The sequence below is a fragment of the Sceloporus occidentalis genome, unplaced genomic scaffold, assembly GCF_023333645.1.
Source record: "Sceloporus occidentalis isolate IW3139 unplaced genomic scaffold, rSceOcc1.0.p SCAF_2, whole genome shotgun sequence".
Lineage (NCBI taxonomy): Eukaryota > Metazoa > Chordata > Lepidosauria > Squamata > Phrynosomatidae > Sceloporus > Sceloporus occidentalis.
Genome location: NW_028316982.1, coordinates 212864562 through 212890914, shown reverse-complemented (window position 1 = coordinate 212890914; position 26353 = coordinate 212864562). Strand labels below are relative to the sequence as shown.

The window sequence follows — 26353 nt, the reverse complement described above, 5'->3', positions numbered from 1 at the left end:
ATACAGACAGGCCAAAATAAAGCTGTTTCGAGTCACTTTGGAGGTATGCTGTTTAAATGATACATGCATCTAAGAGTCCAGAAGCCGCACCAAAGCCACACTCCAGTCCTAAGAATTGGAGTTCAGCTTTGGTGCAGCTTCCAGACTCTTAGAACACATGCATCATTGAAAAACCATACCTCCAAAGTGACCTGAAGCAGCTTTATTTTGGCCAGTCTGTATAAGGCCAAGGGTTACTCAGTCTGTAATAATTTTAGAAACTTCAGCCTACAGTCTTTTGTCCCTGAGGCAAAGGGACAAATAGCAGGACCCCATGAATACAACAGTTGGCCAACAACAGAACTGTAGCATGAAACTATCACAAAGATATACTTTTCTCTCTCATACTGCAGCTACCAAGAAAATAACAGTAAGTTTCATAAGTGGCATGAAACATATGCTAAAAAGTTTGTTCCTTTCCTAGCCCTAGAAATTCCTTATTCTCAGACATGTTGCCTATTGTCTTGTCAGTGTTTTGAAATCCAAGTGCTAGTAAAATAAACATTGCTCTATTTTGGAAAATGTTTGTTCACATTTGTATATGTTATATAATCTTAGTATCACAGAGATTTGAATTAGTTAGCAAGCACTATACAGTGGCTTGCTGGGAAAGATGTAATAGCTTATAGCCCTGTCAATGTAATGTCCTATACAAAGTATATATTGGGATACAGCCTGCAAAAGCAGTCACAGCTGAAATGCCACTGCACTGCAGCAATCTCTGGTTGTCAAATCAACCCTTTGAGCATACATTAAAGTACTTAAAGAAGTGAATGGACTGAATGATACCAAGTATAAGTCTATAAGTAATACAGGAATCAGAAATAGCAAGAACACAGCCTTATATATCCTCCTCATTTTAGGCTTTGGACTAAATTCCATTAGCCTGACTATTCAAAACTGATAGCTTGACTTTAAGGAACACATGATATTGAAATAAGAAATAAGAACCACAGACAGTCATCAGAACAAAAGAAATCAGAAATTACTCAATCACAGGGTAGGGCGGGGATCCAAAGTCCAGTTTTATGAGCAAAACTATAAATGAAACAGAATTTCTTGATATGATAAACTACTTGCCTAAAATACAACAAAAATGCTTTGCCCCCAATCATATCAAGAATCACCTAGTATAGCACTATTTCCAAGAGTGGCCAACTAGATGCTTTTAGGGAATTCATAACCAGGACACAGAGGTGATAACTTTAATTGTTTAATGTGACTTAATTATTAATTGGGCTGTACTGTATTTCAAAATGGAGTAATGTCGAAGGTCCATGACAGTAGTTACTGACCTTCATATATTCATTTGTGTCATTCTACAGAAAACCACTCAAGCTAGTTATCACTGACCTGGTATAAGGAATTTGATAATTCACCTACACTGGGTAACAGCTCTGGAGTCAGTTTCACTTAATGACTTCAAGTTCTCACAGTATGACAATCAATTCTTCCATTCTATTCACCATGTATAAATGTCACTGTGGAGGATTTCTCACACTAGTTCTTTCAGATCACCTCACACTGTGTCTTTCAGATCCCACCAATTGGGACCAAAATTTGTGATCACCACAGGATTAAACAGGATTCTTCTCCTATCTTATGACCAATTGAGGCTTCTTTTACTTCAGAACTATGGGGCTGAACAGACCTGCGGCCACCCCTTTAGCACCGGATCGGGGCCATGGCCACTACAGCTGCAGCCCGGATCTGGCCTTTCCGTGGTGCTAAAAGAAGTCACAAAAAGCTGCTCCTTTGTGAGCCATGAAAAGGGCACCATAGCCAATAGTGCCACAGCTTTTCGGCACTCCTTTGGTGCTGTGTCACCTGGATGCAGTGCCAGATGAGCACTGTGACGCTGCCCACCGTGCGGTTGGGTGTGCAGCAGAACGCTGTCATGGGGGCAGAATTGGGGCATGCATCATGAGGATGTCAGCCTTTCTCGCCAGTCTGTTGTAGCTGTATCTTTTTAATCATCCGTGGTCTTCCCACTGACTTAAGTCTCTTCATTATTAAGTACTTTTAGTATTCTTAGTAGCATGTTTTGATGTTAAACATAAATCACTTCAGGCCACTCCTTTGTGAACAAAAAGAAAATAACTTTTATTCACAGAAAGAGCTTATGATGGTATCTCTTTTAGTAGTTGGTTCTCAAAGCTTATGGTTACGAAGTGTATATTATTTCAGGGATTACAAACTGACTTTGTTTCAGTTCACTCAAGAACTTCAGTTACTCTTCAATAGTGTTTTAGTTCTTTCGTCACACTTTCCACTAAAGAAATAAAAGAAAGAAAGAAAGCTTATTCACCAGGAGTATAAATCCTATGAATCTCTAGCTTTAATCCACTTCGATCTGTAGGGAGAGGCAGGGGATACAAATAAAATTTATTATTATTATTAATCATAAATTACAATTCTACAAAATAATGTGGAACTGAGCATTCCCTTCACTGGCTCTCCACTGTTCAAAGAATTTATCAATTTAAACTGATTTCACAGGACTTCTTCTGTCCTGTGAAATCCCCCCAGATTCCCTATATGGGAATCTGCATCCCCAAGGCTAAACCCTTAGTTCCAACTGCACTCTTGACAGTTCTAAGACACATTCCTGCCTCAGCAGGCATGACATACTCAAATGCTCTTCATGGCTCCTCCTCCTTTATATATTTGCTCATTAGGCAGGCCTAAGACATCAGATGAATACTCATGGATAAGACAGAAAGGCATACCTAGTCCAGGATCCCTGCTATTGTTCCCCAGCAACTGGACCTTTCATGTTGTTGTCTACCGCTACATCTAGTATGAATTCCTCAGTTTAACTATATATTGTACGAATAATTTTTCCTGTTCACAGTCTTTAAAGTTGCTAGATTGGACTGATAGCTTTTGCTTGGTTTATTTCAACTTTTGTTTTTACAGACTGAAAGTCTCAATCACAGGTTTCATATTTCAGGTCTATAGTGGCTATACATTTTCTCTTAAGGTTTTGGTAAGATTTTTAGATGTTCAAAAAAAGCCGCTTTGCTTGCCCGGCAGCACAAAGCAGGATACAAATAAAAGATTTGTTTATTTTTATTTTTAAACAGTCCACAATCTACAAGTACTTAAGCATACCCAAGCCTAGTGGGTTTACACATGCTTAATATTGTGTTGAACTGCAGTTAAAAATTTGTAGGACTCACCCCATGCTACTGTCAATGTTACTAACACTCAAAGAATTATAAAAGCTGATGATGTTAAGAGAAATGCCTTTTTGAGAAAACCATGCCATTATTTCTAAAGCATGGTGTGTTTTTTTCTATATGCTTAATAATTCCAGTCTCAATAATGTTTTGCTAGAATTATCCTGTCATTCTGAAAGTGTTAGAAGACAGGTCTGTAGCTTCTGGGATTCTGCTCCACTCCATCATTCACCATTGGACCATGGGGACAGGTTGGATCGTTTGGGGTGAATTGGTCTTACATTAGGTACATTTTATCTTCTCAGAAGGATGTTCATTTTATAGATAAGTTACATATTTAAAATATAAGTCAGTAATATTGCTATTTTATAATTTGTCGATTCATTCCAAAATGTCATCTTAGCAACCTATTAAAAATATAGTGTGATTCAAAATGTATGGTGCAAAAACCAAATAAGAACAGCTTTACTTTTGGATCATTCTTTTTAAACAACCCTGTAGTTATCCTGATACATTGCTTGATGTGTTTTGCAGTGAAGACTTCAACAGAGAATTCAGTTAGTTCTTCCTAATTAAATCTGTTTTCTTTCAGTAATCTTTTCATTTGTTAAGAAATTCTCACTTCTGAAAAGAATTTCCAAACATTTAATGAAACACACCAAAGAATCTCAGAAGAATATCAATGTGTGCTTTATAGATTATAATAAAAGGTTTGATTATGGTATGTAGATCATGAAAAACTATGAATCACAGTAAAAGAAATGGGGAGAGGGGTTACTATATCTCAAAATATGATAGCCCTGATGTGTAACCTGTACTCTGGACAAAAAGTCACTGTCAAGACACAACATGGAAAATGTTTTCTATTTGGCAAGGGAGTCTGGAAAGGCTGCATTTTATTATTTTGCTTTATTTATATCTGGAATGCATGTATGTAAAGCACGATTACTATCAGAGGAAACTGGGGGGAAAAACATCAACAATTTATTCAGATGCAATCATTTAATTTAAGATATACAGATGATACCATTCCTTTGCACAGAAACACTTCTGATGAAAATGAAGAAAGTGCAAAAAGAGAGTTATAGTTAATATTAAGACAACAAAAATAATGATTTACATAACTTCAAAGTGGGTAAGACGTTACAATAGTTAAAAGATTTTCAATGCCTTGGTTCCATTGTTAACCAAAACAGAGCCTGTGGTTAAGAAACAGAAGAAGGCTAAGACTTGACAAAGCACCTGTGAAGAAACTAGTTAGGTGCAAAGATGTCATTAGAAACCAGAATCAGAATCATCCAGGCCACAGTATTTCTGATTTCCATGTATGAGTATGACTGTGAACAGTGAAGAAGGCTGACAGGGACAAAAATTATTCATTTGAATTGTAATGCTGAAGAATATTTCTATAGATACCATGGACTGCTAAAAAGACAAATGAATGGATCTTAGAACAAATCATGTCTGAACATCCCTCTAGAAACAAAGATGACTGAGTCTACTGTGCTTTGGATATATCATGAGACAACAGGATGCACTGAAAATATGATAGTTCTCTGTAAAGTGGCAGGTAGCAGGAAAAGAAGATCACACAACAAATGGACTGATTCAATTCAGGAAGCTACAGTCCTGAGACTGCAAGACCTCAACAGTGCTGGTGATTATCAACTCATGGAGATTTCTCATTCATAGGTTCATCCAATGCTGAAAATGACTTGACAGCAATTAGTAAGAATAACGCATTTCCCCATGATAGGTTTGCCTTAGGATCACCGTACGTCAGAAACAACTTGAAGGCACAAAAGAACAACAAAATGTGCAGGCAGATAAAGTTATCTTTCATGACATTTTCACTTTGACTAACTCCATGATGTGTATTTGGATCTCATGACAACTATCAAAAATTCAATACGTATATTACCGCTTGTCTTTCCATTTGGGCTCGTAGGGTAACACCTTGAAGGTGTTTGCTTGTCCCTACCTGTCCCAAGTGCTTATCAGATTTACAAAGCACCACTCTGATGAAAAGCATAAAAAGTTATTTTGAGGGTCTGAAACTCCCTAAATGACAGCACAGGCTGGAGCATCTGGGGCGTTGTAGTCCCCAAGCATTTTCCAGCTTTGCTGATATGTGGGTTCTAGCAATCACACCTTAAATTACAACTCAGTTAACAGAAGCAATTCTGTACACAATTCTTTGTCCAGTCCTGTTTTAGTTTAACATTTTTAGTATAAATGATGCTATTTCTTGTTTGAAATATACAGTTATTATTGAGCGATTCCCAAAACAAGTATTACATAACAATTTACTGATGCCCTCACTTTATGGATTCCCAACTACAGACAAGCTCTAGCACAGTGGTTCCCAACCTGTGGGTCGGGACCCCTTTGGGAGTTGAATGTCCCTTTCACAGGGGTTGCCTAAGACCATAGGAAAACACATATTTGCATGTAGCAATGAAAATAATTGTATGGTTGGGGGTCACTTCAACATGAGGAACTGTATTAAAGGGTCCTGGCATTAGGAAGGTTGAGAACCACTGCTCTAGCACATTGCTTTCACAAACAAATTCTGAAATACAAAGTCCTGTTACACACATTACAGTCATCTTGCCTCCTCCAACATGACTTGTGTTGTTGTTCCTGTCATCAGAGGAAATTGCATTCTAACCATTGGGGCACATTATTATCAATTTCTACGTTATGCCAATGCTGATGATAAAAACTCTCCAAACATTTAGAATATTCTTCCTAAAGGCTGAGTACCCTGAAACCAAATATTCCGGTTTACTTCAGAAGTATATTTAAATACTTAGCACACCCTACCCCTCTATCTGCTGGATATAAGGTTTCCTAATTAATATCTAAAGTGGAGCATGTGTTGGGGTAACAATGACCCAAGGAAATTAAAATTGCACAAGTGTTGAGGTCAAGCTGACCAAGGACATGTGAGACCAAGAAAGAACAAAAGACAAGCACTGATGGGTTTTGTTAACAATTCACATTCCTCTTACCTGCCTCTTTTGCATTTTCTCTTGCAGCGGAAACAAGGAAAAGCAACTGTTAAAACATCCAAGGACTATACTCTCTGTCTTTCCTCTTGATGTCCCCCCATTTCCCTTCCTGCTCAATCATAAAAGGAATTGTTTCAGATTCCATAGATGCATTGACACTTTGGTGTAAAAACCATCAAGCCTTCCAGATCCTTTTTGTCTCCGGGAAAGCCATCAAAGCTTGTGTTACATCTTTTGGTAACACAAGACATACCTTGAGGGCATGAAATAGGGGATATCCCTCCCCCAACCCTAGTTATGGTGTCCACTTTCCTAGTACAACCCTCAGACGCTGTCTGAGACACTCTGCATTTTCCTACGGACCTCTCTCTTCAGAATCGTTAACTTTACAGACTGACTTTACAGACCAACCTGAAAGGCCTTCATGGGGGCAGAGTCGGGGCGCATGCCCAAATCCGCCCCCCAGGCACCCTGACGCCATGCCGAATGATGTAGATGGCGCAGTGCCAAAGGAACACTATATAGCCATGCCGCCATGCCTATGGCACCCTTTCGAAAGCACAAAAAGGAACTGCTTTTTGTGGCTCCTTTTTTCACCCTTGAAAGTCTGGATTGGGGCTGCTGCATGAGGTTGCCATGGCCCTGATCTGGCTAGGAAAGGGGCGACGTCCCGCTGCCCCTTTGGGACCATGTGTCAAGCCCATATATCCCTTTGAACCCTTAACTTTCCACTATCTGACCTTGCAAACCTTCATTTTCTGTAGCCTTGCACAAGTCTCAAGGTTGAATCAGTTCATATTTGTGAGTGCTCCCTTGCACATTTCTAAATAAAAACACCCTATTTATCAGAAACTGGAGTTGCTCTTTTCATTTAGTACTGGTATACACAAGTGGAAAGGTCCCTGCAGTTACAGTCCACTTGAAGCCACCTTTGAGCTATAATTTCTCCACATTTAAAAAGAGATGCTGGCACTGCTGGTAGAGAATTGCAATTTTTCCCACCTTTTAGGATAACAAAGGGTCCTGTTCAACTTTTTGATTCTATGTTCCTTCATTTTGTATTAAAGCTGAGATGAAGTATTCCCCCAAGACACTTTAATTGGTGGGGCAAATTAAACTGCCTGATTACTATTAGAATAAAATGTACAGACTGGCCAAAATATATAAAAAAATTCATCTGAAGAGTGCACTATGTGGAAGGACTTGGTCCTTTCTATCTTTTTTAAGTTGGAAAAAATGAGGCAGCCACTGTTTTTCTCCAAGAATATCCTTGGGACAATGCTATTTTCCACTTAACCATTCTGTGGTAAATGAGAATGCTTGTGGGATGTTTTAAATGTAGCAATGACACCAGCTGAAGTAGTACTAAAGGTTTTCTTCTTGTTTAAGAAATTGAAAGGCAATATAAAAATTTCTGCTGCTTTTAGCCTCTGCTAAAATGCCAGTCCATATAAATTAATGGATTTTGAACACTTTCTTCATAAAAGTAAGTTAAAATGTCTTCTCCTACTCAGCCTTGTTTTAGTTTGGTCTTTTTTCATTAAAGTCCAAATGAAGTCTGTCTATGAAGACTAAATTAACTGCACGTGCAAAATATGTATATAGAGAGAGTTCATCCATGTATAGTCCCCCCCCCCCCCGCCACCCAAAGAGCAACGCTGGCAGCAAAGATCCTTTTTTTAAAACAGCATCTTAAAAACACTATTATTTATTTATTTGTTTACTGTATTTATACCCCTCTCTTCAATCCTAAAGGCTATCAAAGCGGCTTACAGATGTGCATACAACCTCTTTATGTCATTAGAAACAATCATCCTTTGCTTATGAAAATGCTGAATAATTTAATCCCTAAGGAATGGCATCAGATTCTGTCTGATCTTGGAGGCTAAGCAAGGTAAATTCTGGTTAATGCTTCAGTGGGAGACCAACAATGAACACCTGGTGCTATAGGGGAAGGAACTAAAAAAAGGAGGAAGGAACTGGTAGAGCCACCTCTGCGTATCCCTTGTCTAAGAAAACCCTGTGAAATTCAAGGGGTCAACAGGTGACATTAAGGCACATGCCCTCCCTCTGTGAAAACTGTAATGTTAACTAAGTACAGAAACAAATCTTGGATCTGAGTGTTGTTTATGTCTAATATATACAGAGGAATTACTGTCTCCTGTCCTGCATACAAATCTTCATGTTACATATTTCCTGGGATTTCAATTAGTACCATGCCTTTTTCTGGACTTTCACATCTCTTAACAACCAGCATGTTGCACAACCCAAGCAGAACACAGGTTGAGCTAAAGCTAGTATAGGACAGCTTTAGTCAGATATGAGAAGCTGCCAGATTTCATAATGCCAAGAACAGATGCCAAAAAACAGAAGAGCAAATAATCAATTTATCTGTGAAGTCATGCTAGTCTTGAGCAGACTTCTTTAAAGTATTACTTACACAAAGATGAGGTTTTGCATATAGAGGTGACAGATACTACTGGAAAGCACAGGGAATTTAACAACAGGAAATTGGGAAAGACTACAGATAGCTTTTAGCGTTTGTACATAATCACATATGTAGTTGGAATTACAGGGAAGGAACAAGTAATGGTAACAGTATAAAATATGGAGGACCGAAACCAATTATGGTGAGATAGACATGAAAATGCAGACCTCTGAGAGAAGCAGAAGCAATTTATCCAGAAAGTAAAGCAAACAAAAACATTTAAAAGATCTAGGAACTCCCATTTCAACACAATATGCAAGAAAATATTGCCATTAAATTCTATCTATAAAAATAAAGTGTATATGTGCTTTTAGAGTGTAACAATTATTATGATAATCAATTGTCCAGCCCAAATATATGTATATTTCCCCATAATAACCAAAGTACTGTGATAGGTAGCAAATAACACAATGAATATGTATATATGGAATTAACTCTATAAACACAAAATCATGCATTGTGACTTTCAGCTTTAATAATTATATATATATATATATATATATATATATATATATTCCTAACTTAAGCACAGAAATAATTTGCAATAGAATATTCAATTATTATTTTCAACAGTATAGTTAAAGATTTGCAAATAAGGCAATTGTTGTGTCAGACTAATAAATGAACAAAAGGGTGAAAGTTCCATTTTACTTGCTACTTCACTACTCTGTCACATCCAGAAACAAAACAAAATATTTTGAAGTAATGTTTTAAAATACCAATATATGAAGTATAATGAATAGCTGACAACTATGGTCTGAAACAGACAAGCCAAAAGGAGTTGCTTCCAGCCACTTCAGGGGTGTGGCTTTCATAGGATGCATACCCCAGAGCTGTCAGAAGCCCTTCTGAGGTCGCCAGACGCAGCCTGAAGCTAAAGGAACCAAGAGAAACTACTCCTGCAGGTGGATAGGTGATTCCTCTATTGGTACGAAGTTGGGCCAGATAAGTCTTTTGGCCCATTCCAATTGTACATTGTCCCTTCCCTACCATGGGTAAAATTCTAGTTAAACCAAGATACAATACTCAAATTAATCAGCAAACTTCAAACAGTGTTAGCCCAGAGAGCAATGTAAGTACTGACCTTTGAAGGCAATCTGAGGGTGAAGCATAGGCATGGGGCAATATCCTACTACATCTTGTCACAGTCAAATTCCCATGGGTTCAAGACCAGTGATCCTGCCTGGTTGGCCACAGAGGGGTTAACTAAAACCTGCTAATCCCCAAGGACATACACCTAGCAGAAGGCTTCTGGATGGAAAACTGTAAAGACAAGCAAAGCCCCAAAGTGGACAATGCCTTCCTCACGTGATTCATCAATTGTGTTCACTAGGAAGTTCAAATTAATATATCCATCTGTGGCTATACTGTGCTACCTAGCCTCATCAAAATCCCATTACCCAACTAAATCCAAAGAAATATAGCCATCCAATGAATGAAATAAATATCAATTATCTGAATTCAAGAGTTATCACAACACAATGCTCATTAAACAGTGCTCCAATTAGCCAGGCTAACAAGCAAATAAAACCAAAGCCTGCCTGTTAAAGTTGCAGCCTGAAGTAGGCAAAAAAGATACACTCCTCAGCCAATTATGGTAGTCTCCTCAAAAGTCCAACTTAGCCTCAAACACAGATGAATAGGTGGTGAAACCTATAAAGGGGCTGGAGGGCAGGTACCATACAAAACAAAACAAAACCCATATGCAGTGAAGTACACAGAGGGAGATAATGACTGCCACTGCTAGGATCATCCCATGAATAATAGTCCCCAACTAGATTATCTGCCCCAGGCCAAGAAAAGTAAGCAATTGTCTCTGTACCACCACACACTAAAGAAAGAGAGGGAGATAAATAATCCCTCCATAAATTTGAGGAAGAGAATACAACTGAGGAAAAAACAAGATTCAAGTGATATCTACTGAAGTAAAATTAATAATGGCAAACAAAAATAAAACCCCTGTCATAATAAACTTGTTTCCATCACATATTATACTACATATCAAATTACAGTTAAGTTTGACTTTCATATCTAATATGGAGTTGAAAATCTGAAGTGCAATGATGGTTATCATGTAAGAGAAGTAAATACTCCAGCACAGAGCAAGTCAAATCAAACCTGACAGCATGTTTAGATTCTAGTTCATGTATTTGAATGAGGTCTGTTCTACACATATAGCAGAATAAGGTATTCACAATCTTAAACTGATGCACTGTGTGCCATTTCACAGTGCAGAGGAAAAAAAGAAGAATATTTTAAAATGTTCCCATATTGTTATTACTACTATTTATTATTTTACAAACTCTGTAAATAGAAAACCAGCATGGAAAAAAGTAACCTGCTATTTTTATTTTCCTAGACATTCAGATGAGACTTACCAGATTTTAGGCATCATGTCAGGACTGGAGAATGGAACAGATTCATGTGCCAGAGGTGGTCCATAAGGAAGATGGTGACTTGGTTGGTTGGTGAAGCCTCTGTTTCGTTCACTGCTCTGTAAAAGAGTAGAAGAATGCTTGAGAGAAGGCAGGCTTCCAGGGTCCAATCTTCCTTCTCTCTCAATTTGCCCAGCATTATAACTATCTATATTGTACACATAAGTCTAGAAAGCATAAAACTTAGAGCATAACAGCACTAGGCCTCTGGGGTAGAAAGAAAGCTGAGCTAGTGCTTTTGATCTACTGGGTATGAGGCAAAAAGAACATAGGAGCCTTGTTTTATTTGTTTGTTTTCTGTCCTCAAATCTATGGAGAAGGGGTTGCCTCTGAGTGGATGGCAGGGCAAGCAATTAAAAACTGTAGGAGAAGAGTACAAACCTGGGGGGGGGGGGGGGGGGAGAGAATGGGATAAGAATGTTGATTCCTGCTTTGTGGATGGCGCATGGGGTAAAACCCAAGAAGAGAGAACTGCTCCACCTGCCTTCCTGAGAAGTAATCAACCAAAGTTTAAACATGTTTTTCTTATATTTTCTGTGTCTAGTGGAGGCACTGTAAGATAGTGATGAGGATACAATGCTTCCTGTTTATGATAGAAGACCAATGTCTAAGTAGTTTTATAAAACCCAAAAATTGAAAATGGGGAAGAAAAGGAAAGGATGGTATCAAGGATGCTAAGTGAAGGGCCAAGAGATCTGATACTGTAGTGAAAAGAAGTGGAATCCAAAATATCCCAAAAGCTGTAATAGTTACTGCCATTTCACATCTGCACCAGGAATAAGTACTCAAGTAATACCAAGCGCCAAATACAAAACTCTTTCAGCCGCACAATTCACAACATAAAGGATCTGATTACATACTAAATATTTTGGACACCCGTGTCCAACTACACTGATTTGAACCACACAGCAAGGACAGGACAAACCTATTACAAATACATGACAAACTACTACTACTTCTACCACCACCACCACCACCACCATATTAACATACTTCTCTAGCAATTAGCAGGCCTTGGTCAATTTATTTTTGGGGCTAAATTTCCCAGAATCCAATCAACTCAAGATAGACTTGTATACATAAATATATCCTAGCACAACACAAATTATAGGCACTGATCAAATTTTGAAGTAAATTACTATATTAAGGAGACATTTTATGATGTGAACTTGTTTTGCATTTTTATTGTATTTGTTCTATTCAGTTTCACAGTAAGCCACTTTAAGTCACATTTTTGAGGTAAAGGGGGAATATTAATAAATAAAGGCATTCAGAGATAATAGACATAAAACAACATGCCAGAAAAAGTGAATGAAGAAAGAGTTTAAATGAAATCATTATGATGGATTAGTTTTAAGCTAACAGAGGATCCATAAACTCTGAACAGGCTTGCTTTCATCACTCAGAATCACATTTTAACATACCAAAATAGAGAAAACGCACTTAGCAGCGTACTAAAAACCCACATTGGAACAAATCTTAATATATGAGTCTTAAGTGATCCCCACTTCATCCTGAAGACTGATTATTTTGCACCTTCAGATCATTAGAGTTTTAGGTGAAAGCTGTCTCCCCAATCCCAATATACTTAGTTGACACTGCTTCCAAGCACAGTTCAATGCTGCTCTTGGAACTTTGCCACTCTGTGCTGTAAAGACATGAAGTCCGATATTCTGACTTAACAATCTTTCCTGACAACACAAAAATTTTCTGCCATTCTCCCACAGGTGCATCAGATTTAATGTTGGTAAAATAGATCAGTGTGAGAGCAAAGTGATCTCTCACTAGCTTAATGCAAGTGATTCATTTACTTGCAAAATTTCTTAGTCTCAAAGTGATTCATTTCATTTTAATCAAAAGTAACTGATCAACAGGAAAGGTTTAAACAACAGGAAGAAGCATATATAAAGTCTAGAAACATATTTAGTTGATTTTGATTTTTAAGGCAGTGAAAACACCATTGCCATATGCTGTTCCAGAAATGGGTAAAGATAAGCATAAAGGGTTTTACTACTGGTCAGCCCCAAATAATTTGGATGGAAGGTGTTCATGCAGAGAAATTCCTTTTAATGAACACTTTAAACTATAATAACATCTTTAAAAAAATTGAGTGCATCTATGGCTTTATAAGCAGCATCCTGAACTCTCTCAGAAATAGGCCAGCTACAGGCGAAATTGATCGCAAACAGGTTTGCTAGAGCTATTTGCACTGAGTAGCCTAGTAATAGGTGGGCAACATGCAGGTGCATGCAACCTCCAAGGCCTCTGCATCCATCTGCACCACCTTGGATTTAGCAAAGGGGAGAAACAGACCAGCTTCTGGCTGCCCCTTTGAGTGCTGGATCAGGGCCATGGCAACGGCATGCCATGGCCCCAATCTAGCAATTTCCCAACTCAAAAAGAAGTGGCAGAAAGCTGCTTCTTTTTGCACCAGGACAAAGGCACCTTTTCTGCTGCCACATCAGATTTTCCACATTTCAGCAGCATGCGGCATCTAAATGATGCACTGCCCAAATGCTGCAATGCTGCCCACTGTGTCAGCGTGAGTGTGGTGTGATGCTGGCTTGGAGGTCGGAGTTGGGGCATGCAGCTTCCAGACACCATGCCCCCAAGCTGTCGGGTATCCGGCATATTTTGCCTGTGTGTTTAGCCCCAAAGTTTCCACTCCTTTTTGTGGAATAAGTTAAGATTTTTAGACATCTTCAAATACAGCTATACAACAATTGCAACATCTTGCAATAAGCATGTTTGGGAGTTGCAGCTGGCATACCATCTGTAGCTCACATAAGGTAATAATCATTACTGAGGTCACTTGAACTTCTACCAAAAAAAACAAAACAAAAAAAAAACCCCTCTGGGTCAATTAACATCCTATGAGAGTTGATTACTCCTTTGGGGCACACAGACATCTAATTTTTTGATTGATTAAAACACTATAAGATACATTGAGACTTTTTACTGAACATGGGATACAATTTTTATGAATAAAGGAATGTTTTGTATTAAACTAATGAGGACAAACACCAACTATACCTTGTAGGGATGTACATGATTCTTCACTAAGGCTCAAAACACATGGGCCAAATGCTTAGATGTGGTGTTTAGATGATGCATGCCTGCAAAGTGGCCGGAAGCCACACCAAGCCAGCATGAACTGGCCTTTTAGGAGCAGATTTAATCAGCTGCAGGCTTGGGTCTGTGGTGACAGCCCACTTTGGGAGTGGGCTGTGTGATCACAGTGGTCCCAGCTTGATTGGGGCTAGAATGGCCAAAGGCCACTCCTTCTAGGCCCTTTGGATTGGCCCTAAGTTTCTTCTTGAAGGAAGCAACATGTAATTATAGCAATTTTCTTTCCTCTGCCAGAAAGTCTTTTGAAAACCATTCCGTTTCTGAAGCCTATTCACAATTTGAGACTTATTCTACAGAAGAAAGTCTAGTGGGTTTTTTTTGGGGGGTGGGGGGCAGTATTTTGCAAGCAGAAATATAGTAATCTACACAAAAATAATATTTCCTGTGCAGAAAATGCTTTCTCTATGCAAATCAATCATGCACAAATTTTGGGCAGAATGACTCTCCAATTAGAGCATTTTTGTGGTAGGAAACATTTTTGGTGCAGGAAATTGTACCTCTGCTAGAAATGTTTTGGGTTTTTTCCCCCCCAGTGCATAAAATACTATTTCTGTGCAAAACAAACACATGCAAAATTTGCTCAGAATTGTGAAGATTTTCGTCAGTCTAGAATTCTTTTTATCACAGCTTCTCAACACTCGAAAAATATATTTTGGACTATTTTGTGAATACACTCATCCCAATTCGCGGAGGATCTGTTCTGGACACACACACAAATTGCCGATATTGAGATCCCATTGATTTCATTATTTATCAAAGAGACCAATTCTGTATTTATAGTATCTCCACTGAATCAGTCAAATAAGGGGAAAAGAAATGGCAAAACCATTGCTGAATATTCCTTGCCTAAGAGAATCCTATTAAGTTTATAGTGTTGCCATAAGTCAACAGGTGACTTGAAGGCACATACACACACATAGCATAAGAAGAATGGATAAGAGGGTATTTGTTGTAGTTAAACAGAATAGTTAAGTAGAGTAGAGAAATGTAGAATGACATCATGTGGCATGTCGTATCAGAACATGACTATCTGACAGACCATATTGCCCTGTATTAGCGTTCCCAGACCCTGAGATCCTCAAGCTCCCTTCAGACTCGTTTTCACAGGTACAGGTTCCCACCAATCTTCATAGGTTGGTGGGAACGCAAGATAGGGCTTTTCCTAGTCTCTGGGACTCCCTCCCTAGGAAGGCTAAAATAGCTCACTCCTTGTTATCCTGCCATTGGCAGGTGAAGAATTTTATTCCAACAAGATTTTAGAATTGAAGGATTTTTGAAGAAAGGACTTTCAAAAAAGTGCTATATTATTTTTAAATGTACTGCTTTCAACTGCTTGTTATCATTTTGAAGTTTATCTTTTAAACTGCTTCAGTATTGTTACTGGTTTTAATTCTGTCCGTGTGTGTGTGTGTGTGTGTGTGTGTGTGTGTAAGCTGCCTTGGGTCCCAATCTGGGGAAAAGTTGTTAACAACAAGAAAGACACACACAACATGGTCTGAAACAGCTTTATACTTCAGTTTCTCAAACCCTTCTATTCTCCATTTCTGTAATTTAGAATTATTTCAAAAGACCATTCTATCATCAAACATCGTAAGGGCCAGTTATCTGTTTCTGTCATGTACTGATATCTCTAACGAAATTTTTGTTAGATAACGAAAATAATTATTCACTCTGATACTAAAATATTAGTCCCATGGGCTAACAAATTAATTGTTTCTTACAATTTTTAACACTTTTCACCTTGCTTTTTGTTAACAGAAATAAAGGCCATTACAGGTGTGTTCCCATGCACTTGACCCTGTGCCAAATGTCATTTGTTTCATAATAAAACATACAGCATTGTGTGTATAATGGCAATTCACTAACAGGCTGTGTAGACCACCCCTAAGGGACTGTCTACCGCTGCCTGTATTTGCACCAGATCGGGGTGATAAGGGAAAAATTGAAGATTTATATGATTCAGCCAAGCAGCTTGATAGATAAGTAGGTCAAGGCCTGGCCTAGATAAGTAGGCAGCAGACAGGTGACCTAGATAAGTTTCTATATCCTGTAACCAATGGAGTACCTTGCTAGCTATAACCACATTAAGTTTCTGTTGTAAGTTTCCATTTCTTTGATACCATGCTTGCTCCCAGAAGTCCAGGGCACCAGCGCCAGAACAACACCTGCGCTGCAGGGAGGACTTGGAGGACACAGAGGGGAGGGGCGCCGGTGGGAGCGGCGCTCTTTGAAAAGCCAGACTGACGGGCTGCCCTCCGTTTGCTCCAGAAGTCCAGGGCGCCAGCGCTGGAACAACGCCTGCGCTGCAGGCAGGACTTGGAGGACACAGAGGGGAGGGGCGTCGGTGGGAGCAGCGCTCTTTAAAAAGCCAGCCTGCCGGGCTGCCCTCCATTTGCTCCCAGAAGTCCAGGGCACCAGCGCCGGAACAACGCCTGCACTGCAGGGAGGACTTGGAGGACACAGAGGGGAGGGGCACCGGTGGGAGCGGCGCTCTTTAAAAAGCCGGCCTTGCCCTCCGTTTGCTCCCAGAAGTCCAGGGCGTTAGCACTGGAATATTTTCGGCACAGGGAACTGTGAAGGTACAGGAAAAGGAGGACGCTTAAAGGGAACAAGGAAGTTAAATTGTTAAGAATAAGCTCAGATTTTACACCATACTGTTCCGTAAATCGTGACTATCATATTACTAGAAAGTGGTGAAAGTATAATATCTAGCCCTACCTTTCCCTACCACCTTTGATATAGTAATGGAGAATCGGAACTGTATTAAACAACTAATTGGTAGAAAGCAGGATAAGCAAAACTGATTGCCTATACCTTGAAATGGTTCCATTGAAAACTGTAATTCAGACGAGCCACCATCTACTAAGTCTGCTTCTCCAAATATCGATATTATCTCTGTTGTTGTATATGACTAACGGGATGGACTGCAGCGGCATTATGCTAATTAGTAGTGTGTGGGGCAATGGGAGATATAGCGTTAACAGGACGAGGATGAAACATAAGGGAAGACAAGATCGATGCTTAATATCTATCTCGTCTTCCGCTCGTCCTGTTAGCCCAAAAGAATCGTGGGTCGACCCAACCATACCACAAACCCTCACACTGCTCCTTTGCAATGCCAGGTCGGTTAAAAACAAATCTCATATAATATACGATCTGCTAGAGGATGAAATAGCTGACCTGGCTTGCTTTACAGAGACCTGGCTTGGAGATGACAGCAGTGTGACCTTGGCCAAGGCCCTCCCAGCTGGGTTTACTGTTAAGGAACAGGTGAGGGAGAGTGGGCGAGGGGGAGGAGTTGCTCTGGTCCATAGATGTGCCATCACCTTGACTAGGAAACCTATCCGGAAGACTGACCACATTGAGTGTATTTACCTGACTTTGAAGACTAGGGACAGTCTGGGGATTCTGTTGGTCTACCGTCCACCCCGTAGCCTAACAGACTCCCTGGCCAAGCTGACACAGCTGGTCTCGGAACTGATGTTGGAGTCTCCCAGGCTTCTCGTCCTGGGAGATCTCAACATCCCTTTCGAGGCCGGCTCATCAGATCTAACAGATGCAGCTCGGGAGTTCATGGTTTCCATGACTACCATGGGCCTGTCCCAGATAGTCTCAGGTCCAACACATTGTGCTGGTAACTCACTCGATGTAATCTTTACTACGGATCAGGAATAACTCAACCATCGCCCTGTCATGGGCGGATCATTACTTGGTCAAGGTGGGACTGAGGGTGACTATCCAAACCCCCCCTTGGGGGTGGAGGACCTATTAAAATGGTCCGCCCTCGAAGGCTGATGGAACCCAAAAGGTTCCAGGAGGCCTTAGAGAGTTTTATGGTTGGGAAAGACGGCAATTCTGTCAAGGCCTTGGTTGATACCTGGGATAATGATCTTAACAGGGCTATAGACACTATCACTCCTGAGCGTCCTTTCCGGCTCGCTTCTAACAAAAACCCTGGTACACACAAGATCTTTGAATAATGAACCGAGCTGCGCAACGACTAGAGCGCCATTGGCGGAGACATTACCGCTTATCTGACAAGACACGCCGCCATGAGGCCTTTCTTCGGTCTTATGAAGTGGCAATCGATGCAGCAAAGAATTTGTTCTATGCTGCTCGAATTGCATCAGCAGAGTCTCGTCCAGCAGAGCTGTTCAGGGTGGTTAAAGAGCTGACCCAACATCCTCCCACCCTGAACCCACTTTTAGAACCCACCAAGGCCTATTTAATGACTTTTTTGCAGGCAAAATCTCTCAGATAAGGGCTGATCTCAATGCCAATATTACAACAGGAACTATGAGAGAGGCGTCCAGTGACTCCGTGGATAACGTTAGACTGGATCACTTTGCGCTTGTGAATACTGATGAAGTGGACAAGCTGCTTGGTAGTGTTGGGAAGATGACTTGCCCTCTAGATCCCTGCCCATCTTGGCTGACCACTCAGGGAGGGGATGCAGTATTAACTTTACTTCAAATCATCATCAATGCATCCCTTAGGGAGGGGATATTTCCATCTAAACTAACAAGCAGTGGTAAAACCACTCTTGAAAAAACCCTCCCTTAATCCCCTGATTAGAAACAACTACAGGCCAGTTTCTTTATTACTATTCTTGGGCAAGGTGATCGAGAGGGCAGTTGCCTTCCAACTCCAGGCGGTCTTGGATGAAGCCGAATATCTAGACCCATTTCAAACTGGTTTCAGGGCAGGTTACGGAGTTGAGACTGCCATGGTCGCCTTGTTCGATGATCTCCGTCCGGGCATCGACAGGGGAAGTGTGACCCTGTTGGTGCTCTTGGATATCTCAGCGGCCTTCGATACCATTGACCACGGTATCCTTCTGGAACGTCTGAGGGATTTGGGCATTGGAGGCACTGTGTTGCAGTGGTTCAGATCCTATCTCTCGGGCAGATTCCAGATGATGATGCTGAGAGACAGTTGTTCTCGTAAGTGGGAGCTGACATCTGGCGTCCCTCAAGGCGCCATTCTGTCTCCCATGCTGTTAAATATTTACATGAAGCAGCTGGGAGAGATCATCCGGAGACAGGAGGCGCGGTGCTATCAGTACGCTGATGACACCCAACTCCATCTCTCTGTGTCCCCGACTGCTGCAGTGACTAAGGATGGCATCTCCCCTCTAAACGCCTGTCTTGAGTTGGTAATGAGCTGGATGAGGGAAAACAAGCTCAAGGTGAATCCAGAGAAAACAGAGGTACTTGTGATAGGAACTCCTGGGCCGGGTGGGGAGATTTGCCAACCTGTCCTGGATGGGGTCACGCTTCCCCTAAAGGACAAAGTTCACAGTCTGGGAGTGCTCCTGGACTCGTCTCTACAATTAACATCGCATGTGGAGGCGGTGGCCAGGAGTGCTTGGTACCAACTTCGGTTGATACGCCAGCTGTGCCCCTACCTGGCTCGGAAAGACCTTGAAACAGTGGTGCATGCACTGGTAACCTCGCGTTTAGATTTCTGCAATGCGCTCTACATGGGGCTACCTTTGTACCTAGTTCAGAAGCTTCAGTTAATCCAAAATGCAGCAGCCAGATTGATCACGGGAACATCTAGATCGGATCATATCACACCAATATTAAAATCGTTACACTGGCTACCGATTAGCTTCCGGGCGCAATACAAAGTGTTGGTTGTTACCTTTAAAGCCCTACATGGCTCGGGCCTGAGTTACATAAGGGAACGCCTCTCCCTACACAATCCGCCCCGCACACTCAGAACTTCAGGCCAAAGATGCCGGTCTGCACAGCCTCTAAATCCTCAACATAATATAACATTGCACTACATGTTTCACAGACCAGAGAGTCTGTCAATATTTACTATGAATTAAAAATCTTTCAGTATGTCATCCATAAGACAACCTGGAAAGAGGGGAGTAGGGTGGAAACCTTCATTCCCATAGAAAAAACATTTTCATTTAAAGTTTAAAAGGTGCTCCAATTTACTGTCATGTGCAACATAAATGTAACACATCTGATACATACTGATGAATGTTAACAGTGACCTTCTAGCTCCATTCACAGAGACAAAAGTCAGATGAGATGAGGTGCTATCTTTTTCAGAGTGAAAATTAATTTAATGGTTGTATATCACATTAAAGATGTAAGGTACCACAGGCAAACAGCCCTAAGCTCTTATTCAATGCATTGGGTCTCTATTTATTGAGAAGTGTTACTATTATAAAGGAAAACACTTCAGAATGCACACTGTAGTGATGAAAGGAGAGTCATAAAAAGGGAACCCAAATGATGAAAGGGCTCAGACAACCCTCCTGTGATGAAAAGTTACAATATTTGGCTTTACTCCCAAAGAGAAACATAGAGGAAGAGGGAAATGGCAGAGGTTGGATGGTGGAAGATTTATTAAGATAAAACAAAGTAATCTCCTCATCAAGCTCACAGCCCACTATAATGGGATGAGATGATGGCTACAGATTTGGATCCCCCGAAAATGATCATTAAATTCAAGAAAGATAAGGGTATCAATGACTGTTAGTAATGATGAGTACATGTTATCTCCAGAGTTAAAGGCAGCATGCCTTTGAGTACTAGCAAAAGAGGAACACAAGTAGAAAAGAGTCATGTGCCCTGGTTGTAGATTTCCCATAGGCATTAGTTTGACCAAAGTGGGAAAATGACAGACTGTGAGCCCTTTGGTCTAACCCAGTATGTCTCTTCTGTTATTCTTAATGCATAAAGGAATTTTCATAATGATAAGCTCATGTTTTGGAATAAAATGTTTTTGCTTTCAGGTTGACACATGAAACTGAACTGAACCTAAACATTCTATAAATTCCTGCTCAGAGGTATGTCCTTACTGAGCTCAATCCAATATATCAGGGGTGGGCAACTGTCAGGTTTTTTTGGGGGGGGGGGACAACTTCTTTCTTTCAATTAGCCTCAAAGGTGCTACAAGATCCTTCTACATATTGATTCTACAGACTAATACAACTATATTTTTTGAAAATCCATGAACGTTAAAGTCCCATTAAATAGAATGGCACAGTAAAATGGTGTCCCCTGTATAAAATGGTAAAATCAAGATTTGCTTTTTGGAATTTATATTTTTTTCAGTATTTTCAGGCTGTGGATGGTTGAATCCGTGGATAAAGAATCCATTAATACAGCGGGCTAACTGTAGTTACTGCAAAATGTCAGAATAATGGATAGTTTTCATTTGCAATCCAGCAAGCAAATTAAGAATGCTGAATTCTCCCACTGCTGTTTAGTGCCACATAAACATAGGTTTCCATCTTAAGAGACATATCCTTAGCATAAGCTCTAAAGACTGGAAACCATGCCCTATGAGGAACGACTTAGGGAGCTGGGGATGTTTAGCCTGGAGAAAAGAAGGTTAAGAGGTGATATGATAGCCCTGTTTAAATATTTGAAGGGATGTCATATTGAGGAGGGAACAAGCTTGTTTTCTTCTGCTCCAAAGAACAGAACCCAGAACAATGGATGCAAGCTACAAGAAAAGAGATTCCACCTCAACATTAGGAGGAACTTCCTGACAGTAAGGGCTGTTCGACAGTGGAATAAACTCCCTCGGAGGGTGATAGAGTCTCCTTCCTTGGAGGTCTTTAAACAGAGGCTGGATGCCCATCTGTCAGGGATGCTTTGATTTGGATTTCCTGCATGGCAGGGGGTTGGACTGGATGGCCCTAGTGGTCTCTTCCAACTCTATGATTCTATGATTTCAAGGTGCATGTTAAATGCTGAAAGAGAAATAATGGCTGATATTGCAATAGAGTTTTTAAGAGATATGATTACATACAATGGAATCCAAATGAACATTAGTGATCTCTCTTTCTTCAAAGTGGGGGTCTCCCTGACATTAAAAGTTATCACAGATTGGATAGATACAATGTAGCACAAATGAAAAATTGCATGATTAATTCTTTTGAGACACACATCATTATTACCTATATGAAACCTAGAGAAACAGCATTTTTAAAAAGATATGCTAAAATTCTAACTTATGTTAGCTTTAAAAGATTTAATAGGATTACCAAAATGTGTGTATTATTATAAAGATAATGATGATGTGTTTGATTGAGTATTAGCCTATAATTATGAAGACCAGGATTGGATTCCCAGCTCAGCCATGAAACCCACTAGATGACCTTGGGCAAGTCACATGCTCTCAGCCTCAGGGGAAGGCAACGGTAAACCTTCTCTGAACAAATCTTGCCAAGAAAGCTCCATTACAGGTTCATCTTAGGGTCCCTGTAAGTCAGAAACAACTTGAAGATACACAACAACAACAACAACAACAACAACAACAACAACAACAACAGAGATCAGGAATGTAGGTGCTGCTTGAAGCCAAGAGTAAGACTTGAAGGGACAAGTGTATGACCAAGATTCCTGTGACTCCTTTTTCTATTTCAGAGTAAGGAATCATAATCTCCTATGCCCAGGAAATCTCGCTAAATAGGTATCTAATGTATTAAAATACATGTATGTATACCAACTGGGTTTCTAAAGATCATCACAAATTGTTTGTAGTAAAATATTTGATATTTAATTTCCTATAGTTTGTGAACAGTTTGAAGAGCCCTGGTAGCGCAGTGGTTAAATTTCTGTACTGCAGCCACTCACTCACAAACCTTCTGAGGTTGCTAAAATGAGTACCCAGTTCGTTGGGGGCAATTAGTTTACACTTTGTATACCACTTAGGGAGTGCTTAAGCGCACTGATAAGCAGTATAGAAATGTACTTGCTATTGCTGTAGAGCATCTGGAGGTTTGAACAAAGGGCACATCTGGAGGCACAAAACTATTTCATATTTTCAGGTTTGAGGCTAGGTATTATTTCTTGTTGTGATACATTTGGCTTCATCTATTAATCCACTATTTAATCTGATAAAGACATTCTTACTATATTACAGTGTGCTGAATTCATGAATAAACAGACCTTAGGAGGCTCGACATGCCATAATGATTTCATTTTCCCCTAAATTCATTTAGCATACATATAGCATACATACAGCAGGAACAGTGCTGCTGCTTAGAACACAAATGAAGGGGGAAGGGAACAAAGGGAAAAGTCTGCATTGTATACTGTTGCTAGTTTGCAACTACAGCAATACACAAAACAAGAATCTTGTTCCATGTATTGCCGTACTCCTGGAAACTAGCATTTCAGCACAAAAATATGCAAGTTCCTCTCAACTACACATTGAAAATTAGACAGCATTTCAAACAGCCTGTCAAAGAGTTTGCAACTGCTGTTTCAAGGCAGATTAAACAAGTACCTCCAAAGAATTTTAGCTTATGTCAGTCATTTTAATACATTAGTTTTAAAAATGCTGATCACTGCTTACTTATAAAATAATATTAAAATGACTTTTGAGGAGGTGTATAGAAAAATAAAGAAATTGTTCTCAAAACAAATATCCCAAAGAAATAGTTTAACATTAATCTCATAATTCAGATTTCAAAATCTCATATGGAAGATATTCTTTTTAAAGATCCAAAAACCTATCATTACTACCAAACATGTGAAAGGTATATATTATGCATATGAAGGCTGCACAGAATGTGCTTTTTTGAGTTATATGCAACATTCTGAGGTTAATGAACATGCTCAACCCTCAGGGAGCTCTACGATAGATTAAATGTTTCATGTTTTTGCAGACCCTCCAATCCATGAGTTCAGTATCTGCAGTTTCACTTATCTGCTATTCAGTATGGTCCAAAAATATTTGCAATTTAATTGAAATTCAGAAGAATCTGAAAAGATAAATGCAAATATATAAGCAGAATGTAAATTCCTGTATTGTATTACACTGAAAACTGTATTGAATGGAAAATCCAAGAAATGACACCCCATTTGCTATTGCTTTTCTCTCTCTCTCTCTCTTTTTTCCCCTGTAGCCACATGCTCTATTCTACCTTGTTGCTTAATGGTACTCTATGTTGTATGATCCAATCACAATACAGTGCCCTTCTGTAAAATTCTTGTGCTTGTACAATCAATAAGAACTTCTGATGGATGAGGAAATGGAGGAACACATTGAAGTGCATGGGAAAGTATTGACCAATGAAGAGTTGGAGAAATTTGTTAAAACCCCTTCAGAAGAAGAGAAGGAAGAAGAAACTGACAACCAGCAATGTGGACATTACAGAAATTTCCTGAAGTGGACCATTAAAGGACAAAAGTACGGACTACGATCTAGGAATCAAATGTAGCATAAAATTGATCCATATAGTCACTTTAGGATTACAATCTCTGCAACAACACCTTTAGAGACTTAAAAAGAGACAGCAACTTCCCAGTCTCTTCACAAGAGAGTGGTGGCAGTGGCAACGCAGCTGCCAGACACAAATTCTGTGTGCTCCTCTCTCCTGAAGCTTGAAGCTATTGTATGAATGAATACGTGGCAGCTCTGGGGAGGGGTACCTCACCAGCAGGTGCACAATCTGGTCCCCCCTCACCTCATGTTGAAGCTGTACAGTGCACCTGTGTCATACACAGGCGCATTATATGCTGCTGAAAGCAGCACAGGAAGAAGCAGCGGTGCGCACCAGAAAACATATTGGTGCGCGCGTCCGTGGCATGCACACGCTGCTGCCAGCATGAGCCCCATTACTTGTAATGGGGCTTGAGCATACACCCTTTTTCTTTTACGCGGGGGGCGTAATGGATCCCCACGTAAAAGAAGGGCGCACTGTACTGTGAATGTGCACATAGCAGCTTCACGGTGGGTGGGTGTGTGCCTGGCCACCAGCTACCCACTTCGCAGACCTGTGGTGTATGAGCCTTGCAGCCAATTCCACTGCTACCTCTTGTTTTCACATTTCCCCCACTTTCATACCCCAACCCCTGCAAATGTGGAGGGCTCACTGTATACCATTTCCTTAAGGAATATTGTTTAACATGACTCTTACATAGGCTGACTTTTTTTTTACTATTCTTACTCATGTGATATATTAAATCCTGACAATGAGAGTGTTCGCTTAGTCTTTAAGGGCTGTTAGACTGCTTTTTTCAGTTAAGCATTCTGGTCTTTTGAAAACTATGGCTAAGTTCCTTGTTTTGTATTTTGTACTGACTGATTCTCGCAGGCTGGCAATCATTTGTAGGCAATAGACCATTTTGCTGAAATCTGATTTGTCATCAAGGATGAAATGGTTTACTTTCACACCGTTAGCTGGCAGCAGGAACCATACTTTACCACAAATTGAACATGCTGGAAAAATATGTTGTTTAAAATGGTTGGAGTGGTGAAAAGGAGGAGGAGAACAAGCATTCTGTTAACTTTTTCCTGGAAAGAAGTCATTCCGGTGAATACCAAAATGTAAGATGGATCATACTTTGGATTAATTTAAAACACTGTGATGGGTTAACTTTAATTTTTGTTGTGTTTGGTAGAAGTATTTTTATTAAAGGGAAATTAATAAAAATATTTTAAAAAAATATTAGTGGGAGTCCTTAATCAAAAAAGAATAAAAGCTCTCTCTGTTCCTTTATACTTAGGCAGGAGTTAGACCCTGGAGAGGAAAGGAGTTTTACAGCAGTTTTTATTTGTGTCCATATCAAATACAATAGAATTTAACAGCATTAGCAGCATGAATATTTTGATTTTCCCCACTTTACAAGTGTATTGATGTAATGCAATCAACCGATAGAGTAAAAAAACATAGGTCTATTTTGTGTTCCACACAGCTAGTGCACAGTAACCTTGATTTCAAATACTGCCTTCCAGCCAGTAGTATTGCAACATTTGCATAAAATATTCAGACTGCTGCATTGGCTATTGGATATTAAGAATCCTAAATTCCAGAGTTTTTCATTTCAACAAAAGAAGATTTACATTATAATTTCAGCTATTAAAATATTTGTTTTCCACATAAATATGATGCAAAACATAGCCCATTTAAGAAATGTGTTTGCAATAACCCCGAAGAAAAAAAACTTGCATGCCTGTGCTATATAAACTACCCCAAGTTATGTGTCTGCCTCTCCCTATTTCTCCATATGCTATGACCTTGTAGCCATTGACTTCAGTCTGGAACAATTTCAAAGTCATGTAAATGAATGTAATTAAGGTATT

The 26353-nt window shown here is 39.9% G+C and overlaps 1 protein-coding gene across 3 annotated transcripts in view; it reads right to left on the bottom strand.

Moving 5' to 3' along the window:
* The window catches only part of NRIP1 (nuclear receptor interacting protein 1), a 121775-nt gene that overhangs the window by 47976 nt on the left and 47446 nt on the right, over positions 1-26353 (bottom strand). For all 3 annotated transcript variants that reach the window (XM_089512173.1, XM_089512174.1, XM_089512172.1), the window contains exon 2: positions 11102-11217. The gene's annotated coding sequence lies outside the window, so the exon portion shown is untranslated. The remainder of the gene's footprint in view (positions 1-11101; positions 11218-26353) is intronic.